The sequence below is a fragment of the Hyaena hyaena genome, unplaced genomic scaffold (genome assembly GCF_003009895.1).
Source record: "Hyaena hyaena isolate Hyena2069 unplaced genomic scaffold, ASM300989v1 scaffold_59, whole genome shotgun sequence".
In the NCBI taxonomy this organism is placed as follows: domain Eukaryota; kingdom Metazoa; phylum Chordata; class Mammalia; order Carnivora; family Hyaenidae; genus Hyaena; species Hyaena hyaena.
Window position 1 is genome coordinate 3545793 of NW_024080691.1, and position 12550 is coordinate 3558342.

Genomic DNA, 12550 nt, shown 5'->3' on the forward strand with positions numbered 1-12550 from the left:
CCAGTCAGAGTGGCTAAAATGAGCATGTCCATTTTTAAAATCACAATTTCCCACTACTGTTCATTTAAGGGTTTGAATAAGTTTGATTTCAATTACAAGGCAAGTTATTTTACCAAGTTAACTAAAATTAGTAAAAGCATACTAAAATTACCAAAAGTTTTTTTCCCATTCAAAATTCTAGGCAATAAAAATTTTCTTAATATAATGTAATCAAAATAATAGAATTGGTTTTGAAATTGAAGCTTATATATGTTTGCAAATGCCATCTTTCATTCCTCAGTTTATTAAAAAATACTAGTACTATCATGTTGTTTTGTACATGTTTTTATAAATATTAACTTGTAGAATAAACTCAGGCCACTTTTATATTACAATATTATGTTTCTATACCAAGTTTCAGTTAAAACCATTTGTCCCAAGAAAAGTTGAAAACTTTTGGAATGACATGAATAAAAAAAAGTTTCCATGCCACATAAAACTCTTTAAAATATGTGTGATTGCATACTATTCCATTGTAGACAATAGATACTATGTATATAACCATTTTAATATTGTTACAATTTAGTTTGCCTTCTGATTTAGTATGTGAATGTTTTGGTCAAACATATACTTACATTTAAATTTCATAAAGCATTTCATTGAACTGTTTTCCAGAGAGATTTGCCAGTTTCGTGAGAACTTCTAATGCATACACACCTGTGACATGTGAAGCCTTGTGCCCAGCATTCCCTCCACCATTATTTGAATGATTGCTACTCTGAAAAGATTGCATATAAGTTTCCATTTGCTTTTCTTTGATTATTAGTGAAGTTAACTTTCTCTAGTTCTATTAGTCACTTCTGTTTCCTCCTGTGTGAATTGCTTATTCTTATTCTTTTCCAGTATATAAAAATCCCTTCATATTTTACACATATCTGCGTAGGGACATCTTTGTGTTGGGCGGTCTTTTAGTTATCTGGGGATACAATGATGAATGAGACATGCATTATCCCTACTTACCTTCACAGTGGCTCATTTGTCATTTTGCAGACATTTTTACCAAGTTTATGTGAGTTTAGTTTTACTTTCAATGTATTTTAAAATATAACAGTTCTTGATTTCAAATATTTGGTATTTCTACTTTTTATAATACTTAAAAGTACTTTCTTATCGCAAAATGAGGTAAATTAATTTCATTCTGTTTTTTTAAAAGCTTTCAATGTTTATATGTAACTTTTTAAACAATTGACTATATTTGGCAAATGAAGAATATATATATATATGTATATATATACACATATACATATACATATACACACACACACACACATACACACACACACACACACACACACACACATATAAGTTTACTTATTTATTTTGAAAGAGAGAGTGAGCACATGTGAGCAGCAGAGAGAGAGAATCCAAACAGGCTCTGCACTGTCAATGCCTGATGTGAGGCTCAAACTCACAAACTGTGAGATCTTGACCGGAAATGAAACTAAGAGTCTCATGCTTAACCAACTAAGCCATCCAGGTGTCCCAAAGCAAATATATTTAAATCATAAAAGTTGTTATCTTGTAGGCATCCCATTTATGACTAATTTTCCTCTTCATGTTTCTATTTTTTTTTTAATATTTTATTTATTTTTGAGAGAGAGATAGAGACAGCATGAGCACGGGAGGGTCAGAGAGAGAGGGAGACACAGAATCTGAAACAGGCTTCAGGCTCTGAGCTAGCTGTCAGCACAGAGCCTGACGCAGAGCTCGATCCCAAGAACTGTGAGATCATGACCTGAGCTGAAGTTGGATGCTTAACCAACTGAGCCACCCAGGTACCCCTTCATGTTTCTATTTTTAACAACCTTTTTATTCCATAACAGTAAACATATATAGAAGTTAAATTCCAACCCTTCCCCAAACTGTTATATATTCTTTCAAATTATTTTTCTACAAATAGACACTATACCATCTCTAACATTCTCACTTTCTCCAACTATCTTTTAAAAAAATCACACATTTTCAACATCTCTGCCAGTTACTAGACCTACCTCATTCTTTCCAACAACAGAATTGCATTTCAATATTTGATTAAAATAAAATGTAATTAACAATTTTCATGTAAAGCCATCCTCTCTCTAATTCTCCACTATCTAGTATAATAGCCACTAGTCACATTTGACTTCTAAAGCTCAACTTAATTAAAATTAAATAAAGTTAAAAATACGGTTCCTCAAATTACACTAGGTACATTTCAAGTGCCCAGAATTTCTGTGTAGCTAGTGGCTACCATATTGGGCAGCCCAGATTATAAAGCATTCTGTCACCTGAAAAGGTTTTACTAGACTTCACAGACAAGTGGGCAGGACCTAATTAGTTTAAGGTTCCAAATGTAGTTCTTAAATAATATGCTTGATGAATGTGGTTTTGGAATTTCTTCAAAGATCTGTTGTAAAGAATGGCTTTTGTTTCTCATTTTTAGCCTATGTTTTCTTCTACTCTGTTTTTACCATAGATTTGGCCTCATTTTCTTTCTAACATGTATGATTTCCTTAGTATTTTTGTTGCATTGATAAATCTGTTTTATTTACCAAAACTATTGCTGAAAGTAAAAATCAAAGCTATTACATATGAAAAGTCATATATATACTATATGTATATATGTGTGTGTATACATATATATATATATATATATAGTAGAGAGAGAAAAAACTACCAAGGTGATCTTAATAAATATATTGGTGTTCAATTGTTAATATTTTCCTTGTATGGCATTTCTTTTTAGGTGACAGTATATTTTCGTTTCTCCTAAAACTATACCTTGAATGAGCATGCTAGGTTTATCTCTATCCTTAAGCTTAGAGTGAGATGTCCACAGCTTTCATAAAGGCTCAAAATACACATCAGGGGAAGAAATAGAATCAGTCCTAGCATACTGTATGTGAAGTGATAAACTAGATAGTAAAGAGAATCATCTTTCTATTTCTAATACATATTAGGGGGAAAGAGAAGTGCCAGCTGTCTGATTCTACCCACAGTAAAGGCACAATCAATAACTGGATGCCTGACGCTTCAGATCAGTAATCCTTGTTTAGGGCTATCAACATGGTAAATGAGGAAAGGAGGGTAGTATAAATCTGTGCTTTGAATAGAACTAAGTTTCTTAAAGGGCAGTTGTGGGAGGTCTTTAAGAACCTTTGAGGAGGTCTCTGGGGACCTCTAGTTTTCTAACTGCCTATCTGTTTGCAGCCATATTTCTTCATATCCATCAACCAAATATATGTATATATCATACAGATTGGATACAGAAGCAGATATGCAACAGAGATAACTTCAACTAAGTCAAAAACTAGAGAATTGCAAAAAATACACATCACCCCTCTTCTTACTGTTTTTGTTTTACACAGTATCATGTTTCTTAAAATAAGATATTTATGTCAATGTCTTAAGAGTATAACATTATAATTTAAAAAAATAATAAAGTTTAAATATCAGTTCTCGTTTCTAATGTAGCATATACTAATAGATATAACCTACACTTTAAAAAAAGCTGTTTGTTGCCTTCCACAATTTATATAATATAAAGGAGTCTTGAAAGAGATATATTTGAGGACAAGTGGAATGGACAGTACCCCGAACACTAAGTGACCACAGCAAGAAAATTCAATGGGCAACTCTTAACATTTAGTAGAATGAGAAAATAATTATAGAATCTACAATATAGGAACTGTGATCTGTATGCCAGGTACTAAATTGTGTAGACTTGAATCTTATAAAATCCCCACAATATCCCCTTGAGTTGAGAGAATGGTGTCATTCCCACTGCACAGATAAGAGAAAGGAAGGTTGTAAAGGTCAAACAAATTCTCTGGGGCCACTTTGCTTTCTGAAGCAGAGTTAGAATCAATAGCAGCTAGGACTGTTTCCAACTCATACTAATTTCTTCTTAGAAAATGAAAGTAACTTGGAGTAAGTAAAAAAAGAACTTGTGTTAATACAGAAGTCAAAAGAAACCATTCCAGCATCACTGGGAAGCTCTGTAGGCTAACAAGTTGTTCAGGCAGGTCTGATAGTACTGTTGCCAAATCAATGTGTCCATTCAGTCAGATGTTTTCTTGTTTGTTTTGTTTTTCCTTCCTTTCTTCCTCACCAGAAGATACATATCTAATGTCTCTTCATGGGAATGCAAGTCTATAGTTTTTAATCATTGGGTTAGCAGAAGGATTGAATATGAAGATAGAATTTGTTCCTCATGGTGGTCTCCCCCTGCATTTGGGGACCAGAGAATTCAACATTCATTGCTACTGCCTCCATCTTTATGAATTACAGATTCAGAGTAACTAAACCCTCCAGTCCCATCCTGTTTTCCAGTTCTGCTTTAGAAGGGGTCTTTTTATAATTTCCATTGTAGAAGGTGCTTCTGTAGCAGGGGAGCCGTTGGGTTTTTTGGCAGCATGAAGCTGTTCTCCTTGAGGTAAGATCCTCTACTCAATTACAGTTAACTGGCTTAAAAGAGGAGATGCATGTTTATCTTACTGTCTCAGCAGGGATAAACATTTGGAAATGGCATGAGAAACATATTTTATGAACAGTTTGCCTTTAGGCATTGCATCTGATTTATTTGTGACTGTTGTCACTCATGTTGATGGTTGAGGGATTTCTAAAATGGCAACAACTCTTCTTTACAGTTGGCTGATCAGTTACATAAAGCACATAATCATTCTTAGACTCTGGCAGTACACTTTCAGAGGAAGAGGGCATATGTATATATGCTTGAAAATTGTAAAGCAAGACAATATAGTGTCATTTCTGTTAATAATAAAAATAATTAAAAATAATGAAATAAAACGTAAATAAAACCTGTCATAGAATTGGGAGAAAAATCTGAGATCTTAGTCCTGTCAGTCCAGTATTACTGAATAATGCTGGGGCTGAGAGTGACTTAATATTAAGAATCTGTTTTGCATAGTGTGTGGGAGCTCAGACTCTCCAGACAGACAACCTGCCCAATATTTAAATCCCAGCTCTGTCACTCACAGCCTCTGTGCTTCCCTTCCCCATCTGTAAAATGCGATGATAAAAATAATAGTAACTCATAAGTTGATGTGTTTTCATGAGGTAAATCATAAAAATGACTTGGATGACTGTGCTTTCTCCCCCATACCTCTCACATTTACTTGGGAACAGAACTTCTAGAGATTGCAGTGGTCTACACTCAAAGAAGGTCCTATGGGAAGAAGCCACATTGCGATTTGGATAGACTGAGAAAGGCTGGTATAAATGCAATAAGGTCTTAGCGAGATAAGACAATGGTAAAGGAACTTCCTAGCTCCAGAGATACATCTAGAATGTCAGGGGACTGTGTTCACAGTGAACCAGTCTGACATGAACAAGGAATCCAGCTAGGGATTAAAAAAAAAAAAAAAAAAAAGGAAAAGATAAACAACAGAATTATTATCAGTAGCATTAGCATTAATGTTAAATTAGAATTTTAATTTAAAATACAGATCTGCGAAGCAGCTTTTCTTCTGGACCTGTCAGTGAGTTGGAAATCCAAGGTCCTTAACATGACATGCAGGGCCCTCAATGACCAGCCATATACCCTGTCACTCTCCACTTCACCCTTTATGTCTCAAGAACACAGAAAACCTTGAAGTCCTACTGAATTTTGCCTCCTTAATGATGATTTATTCTGCACCTTCTACCGTTTCCCCTTCAGCCTGCCACTTATCATTTCTCCTGTCTACCTCACATGTGCTTTCAAGAAAGATCCATATTTGACACCTGTTTTACGCAGGATCATCTCCATTTAGCTATAGATTGGTGCCCCTTCTCTCTCTTCCTGTAGTGCCTCTGTGTTCACTTCTTTCATTGTTTAATGATTGCCTGCTCATTACCTGTTTCTCTCAATAGATCATGAATGTTTGAAAAGACAGAATTAGGTTTCCCTCAGGTAGATGACCTGGTTGGATCTCTCCTAGTTAGATGATCCTTTTGGGAATTCTCAAGCTCTAGAATAGATGAACTCTCATTGGCATTTTCTTGTATAGAAATGACAGTTTTCAGTACAGCCTTAGGGAGGATGTGCCAGCTTTCTCTAGATGCCATTCCAGATACATGGTATGAGGTATGTTTGGAGGAGACACCCACTCTACGAGGCAGCCAGGCTAGGGGAGACATTTGTCTGAAATTAGCCTAGGGGAATGACAAGGCAGGGAAAATGCACTCTATAAAGTGTCTGGAGTCCGAAGACATATTGTCATGGATTCTTTGCTGCAAATGAAAACGTGAGTCTTATGGTCAAATCCGCATCTAATCATAGTCCTTCCAGTGAAGCTGGAAGCTGGAGCTCAACCTCTCAATGGCTTCATGTCCATGTTTCCCAGATTCATCATCTCAAAAGGGAAGATAGAATACTTGCTTCACAGAGTTTTTGTGAGTTTAAACTAAATGACATAGTAAAAACATAACAGGCATTTAATGATTTATATTGTGCTATCATCAGTGATTGCTGATCACTAAAAGAGAAAATATATCCTGGGAAGATAATTCCTGTCTCCTTTTCCCCAGGTATCTAGCTCCAATATCAACCATCACCTGAAATTTGCTTTTTTGGGGGAAATATATATATAAACATTTATATTTATTATTATAACTATTATATTTGTATTATAATATAATTATTATAATAATATATATCATATACTATATTATATAATATACTAGTTTGTTTATTTTGAGAAAGACCAAGGAGGAGGAAGAGAGCACACCTGCATGTGAATAGAGGAGGGGCAGAGAGAGAGAGGGAGCAAGAATCCCAGGCAGGTTCTGTGCTGTTAGCTCAGAGCCCAACACAGGGGCTCTATCTAATGAAATGCAATTTATCTAATAAATATCTAATAAATTGTGACCTGAGCTGAAATCAAGAGTCGGACACTTAACCAACTGAGCCATCCAGGCACCTAAAGAAATTTATATTTTTAAAACACATGCAAGTTCATTTTTACAATTAATGCCATTTAAAACTCTCTCTCTCTCTCTCTTTCTTTCTCTCAGTTCAATAAGCTCATATTTAGTGTCAGTGTCATTGCATTACCTGAGTGTTCGTATTCAATTTATTTATTACTCAAAGTGCAAAAGCTTACTGTTAACACTGTACTTTGATTTTTATAAGTAGCCTGAGCAATATTGAAACCTGAGTTTGAAAATGTCCAGATGGTTTGAGTTTTATTGAAACCTGAGTTTGAAACAGTCCAGCTGCTTAAGGCAAAATTTTAGAAAATTTTAGAAAAGTGTAGAGCCTGTTTCAGAAAGTGTTAGTATGCTACCCACACAGCACCTCCCTGGAGTTCCTTAACTCCTCATAACAGGTTTGTCTTTACTGAAGCCTTGTGTTCATCTTCTCTGATGGTGATGGTTTAGATAAGGCAGCCTGAGGCATGTACCCCGCAAAGATGCCTGCATCTGTCCTCTAAGCCCTAGTGGCCCACACACAATCCTGGCAATGTCAGTCAATGCATATTTGTTGCAATGCATTTGTTGCAAGGCACTAGGCTAGGTTTGAAGGGGCTCCAAAACTTCCTTGGTCCTAGTTTGTCATTCCTTAGCCCATGCTCTCATCAGTAGCTCATGACTCCAGCCACTAGCACCACCACCCCACCATCACCAGCCCTGTTAGCATTCCAAGCAGTAGTGTGTCTGCCACATGCCGGGTGCTCTATGCATTTTACTTATAATACTTTAACTGCTCCCTTGCAAGGTATTTCCACTTTACATTTAGTTGCGTGATCTTTCTAAACTTTTGTGTCCTCATGGGAAATAGAATAATATGGTCTACCTCTTAGAGTTGTTTTGAGGGTCAAATGAGGTGATATTAGTCAATAAAGGCCTGCCATATGAAAAGGATACTTAATAAAACATATATTATTTTTAAAAAATTAACCAGCTATACTTCAAAGAGATCAAATGATTTCCCCAGTATGGCTCAGAAAGTAGCAGCGATGAATATTAAAGTCCATTCTGTCTGATGTCAAAATGTGGTCTCTCTCCTCTGACTCTTTTAGGTTTAGCTGAGATTGGTAAGCTATTCTCACTAGAGTCTATTCAATCTTATATGTTTCCTTTTTTACAGAATGATTAAATTACATATATATGTTTTATATATATATATATAATATATATGTTAATATTTTTCAAGTCTTTCAAAGGGGATCTTAGTCATGAACTGAAGTTGAGAATATCCAGGTTTCTTTCAAAACCTGGATGCTATAGATAGCAGAGAGGTTTGGTGTGTTGAGGGAACAGCATTGGATATGTATTCATTTCTGATTCTCTAATTTTCTCTGTATTGCTTCACCCCTGACCAAGGTTCATTGTCTTGCCCATTTATATATATTGTTAACCTTCTGCTACCTTTGACCTCAGCTGTCTGAGAATTAATTATTTTACCCAAACTCTGGCAATTCACAGGGCTTTCAAACAGACACCATATTTTTCCTCCCAAAACAGCAGTGGGACTTTTCAGGGATTTGGCAAGGAATTCATAGGGGTTGATTCTGAAATCCTCATGTTCCCCAAGGTTTCTGGAGAACAAACAAACAAACAAACAAAAAAATACTTTGTTTAGCAAGTATGCCAAGTGCCTGGTTTATTCATCAAATATAAAATGCAGAGCCAACCTTGAAAACAGAAAATTTGGCTTTGAAAATGTGAGTTCCTCCCTTAAATCTGCTTTAATTAGAACAGGAAGGAAAGGAAAGAGGAGATGGGAAAAAAACTATTTAAGGGAAAACTCTCTTCTGAAAAAGGCTAGATGGCTTTTGAACAAAACTCCTTTATGTCACTTCTGTCTCCCTAGTGTGAGAATAAATCTAAAAATAGGAGCTCAAGCTTTTATTAACTGGACAGATACCGTATGTCCTGCTGGGGTAGGATTTGTTTTGATTATCGATTCTAAGAGCAGGCTATGTGCCTCTTTCCACCCCAGGGATGTGAAATGACTCGGTGTTCTAAATCACCCACCTAATCTCAGAAGTACATTGTTAGTTTTTCCTCTTTTTAGAGCATCAGGACTTTTATCTAACATCTCACACAAACACACATACAAATCTTCTTCCAAAAAACAAAAGTCAACCTATTGTATTTTGAAACAAACTTCTCTTACTCTCCTGAATATGTGTAAAGTCAGGAGAAAGGAAGGACACATCCCTCAAGGTGACCTGTGTATTGTCTAAGGTGGATTGTGGGAGTGCAGCCTACCAATGTGAAATTTTTCTCTGGTAGATTTTATTCTACATGGCATCCTGTATAAGGCTTGCACACAGACTAGAAAGTTAAATTTGGGGAAACAGATTCCCCCCCCCATACATGTTCACAACCAACGTCTGTACGGCACATAAACAGCCACAAATCACTCCTTTCTTTCTTTCCTTTGATTGCAGAGACCATGACTTGCTCAAATTTGTATTTTTACCTTGACTGGTATATATTATTTGCTTAATAAATGATTTGTGGGTTGCATTAGCTATATTTTTAAACCTTTTTAAAATTTAATTTAATTTCAAATTCCAGTATAGTTAACATACAGTGTTATATTGGTTTCAGGTATATAATGTAGAGAGTCAACAATTCCTTACATCATCCAGCTCATCACAAATGTCCTTCTTAATCCCCATCACCTATTTCACCCATCCCCCCACCTACCTCCTCTCTGGTAGCCATCAGTTTGTTCTCTATAGTCAAGAGTCTGTTTCTTGATTTGTCTCTCTCACTTTCTTTGTTTTCCTTTGCTTGTTTTCTGTTTGTTTGTTTCTTAGATTCACATACGAGAGAAATCATATGGTATTTGTTTTTCTCTGACTATTTCACATAGCATTTTACTCTCTAGCTCTATCCATATTGTTGCAAATGGCAAGATTTCATCATTTTTTATGGCTGAATAATATTTCATTATGTATATATGTGCTGTGTCTTCTTTATCCATTCATCACTCAGTTGCCATTTGGGCTGCTTCCATATTTTGGTTATTGTAAATAATGCTGCTATAAATACAGGAATGCATATATCCTTTAGAATTGGCTATACTGAGAATGCAAAAATTGGCTGTGGGGGAAAATACACACACATACAAATCCTTAGTTAACTACAATTAGGGCAATTGCATGGGCACACTTTTAAGCAAGGCCTCAGGATGACTTCACAAGGAAACAGAGACCGGAAACAATCTATTCCAGATTTGCAGAAGTGTGTTTAAAAATTTTTACTTGTTTATTAGTTTGTTCTTTCTTCCTTCTTTCCCTCCTTCCTTTCTTTCCTACTTTCCTTCTCTTGCTCTCCTTCTCTCTTTTCTTTATTTTTCTCTTTTGGAAAAAAAAAAAAACATAATGAGAATTTCCAATCATCTGCTAGAAGGTAAAATATAATAGGAAAGGAACCATATGCTCAGGTGATGATGCTACCTAGCACATGAATACAGAGTGACAAATTCACCTAAGTTTATTAATTACCACCTCATTCCTTTCTTCATGGGCTTTTAGACAGGTGTTAATGGATAGCTATTATTTGCCAGTCATTTTCCTAAATTCCAATGATTCAGGGATGAGTGAAGCAGAGGTGTTATTCTGAATGAGTAAAATGCTAATCTGTAATTTAACAAATAAAATGTGATCTGAGTGTGCTGAAAGAGGCATATGGGGGAGCCCACCTCATTCAATCTGGAAGCCTAGGAGAAGATGCCAGAAGGAAAGAAATTCAGATATTAAAGAGTTTCTACAGACTGTTCAAAGGCTGCCATATCATTTCCCTACCAGATCTTCCTGGGCTCGAGGGTGCTGTTCCCTGAATTTTCCATTTGATATGGGCTGCAGTCACTCTGCAAAGTCACATTTCATTAATACAGATTTAAATGCTGGAAGAAAGTTAATAAATTATCATTTTGCCTAGGCCTCTTGATATGGGTTCCATCATGCTGTTACCTCCATGGTCACCCTGCTGTTATGGTGATATCTCCTTTAATATTGGCAGCATGTAGAGCATCAGCTTATTTATCTGATAAAGTCATTTCTTAGAAAATGCACTTGCATTAAAAAAAAAAAAAAAACGTGCAAAGTTTGCTGAATGCCTGGCAATGGACAAGCCTGAATAGATGAGCATATTATTATAGTATTTCAGTATTACCTGAATTTGTTACCATCTCCAAAAATACATGACTCAGCAAGGGCAATCTCTTCATTTGGATGTAGTATGAAATAAGTATTTAATTGCCAAAAATTATTATGAGGTAGACTAAGGCCCGTAATGCTTAAAATTCTTGGACTGAATCACAAAATTGATAAACGCAAAACTCATATTTGAACTCTTTTGTTGGCTTCCAAAAGTGCCTTCCTTTTACTCCAGGATAACATTTGGGGAAGATAGCCTGTTTAATGGCTTCCAATAATTTTTGTATAAATGTTAGCAAAAGAAATTGTCATCCAACTATTTAAAGAGGATTCTATACTTGTTCTCCACACTTATCCACAAAAGTTTTGGTAAAACACATGACTTCCTCCATTTATTCCTAGATCTTCTCTGTTATTTGGTGCCCGTGTTTTGCTTCCTTGCAGAAGAGCCCAGATCTGAAAGTTGAAGTGAGGAAGCAGAAAAACTTGTGCTTCAGGAGATTAAATGCTTTGTCTCAGCTCGAACATCCCCTGGGTGGCAGCAGTGGTTGAGATTTGAACAAAATCTGTTCATTTTACTGAACAGCCTGGTCTTCTTTCCCACTCCTCTATAGACCATAAGGTACCAAGAAGAGGACTTGTCTGTAGGGGAATATTTCACAGCCAGTATGGTATCTTTCTGGGTTTGCTTCATCATTGAAGAAACACTCCTCTGGTTGATTTGGGATGAAAGACCTGTTCATGCATGACTTGTGAGATTACTCTCTGCAATGAACAGGTCTTTGAGTGAATTTGCTAAAGTGCCCTTTTGAGGTGGATCCATTGGGCAAGATGTCCATCTCCATCTGCCCACTTCTGCTGGGGCACCTTTGGGCAGGGCACTGCCTGGGCATCCAGGTGTGACAGCCCTTGGGGAGATCTTTGTTAGACATAAATTCTCCATCTGCCCTCAGTTGTTTATGATCACATGAATTTTACCATTGATCGTTGGTAGAACATTAAATATTATGCAAACTCCTATCTGGCTACTGAAGTAATGGAAGTTAGAGATGATGACTTCTCATAGAAGAATATCTAACTCTGTTCTGTAGGTAACATTATTATACAGATATCTAATATGCTACATATGCCACATGATGCTTTCATTCCACCAAGGATGACATTCTGTAATTCTCCTGACACACTGATACATAGCATCATTATGTCATGAACTGGCTATTAAGATGATAACAGTAAAATTCTCCATGTTGATCACAGTGGTTGATGGTATAGAGAAGCTTTTTTTTTTTTTTCTTATTGGTTTTCTTCAATTAAGACTCTACAACATGCTCTCCTTGTCACTCCAGCCATACTAGAATGCAATAAAATACTGAAAATACTATAGTCTCCAGTGCAGCCACATTTCCCTATCC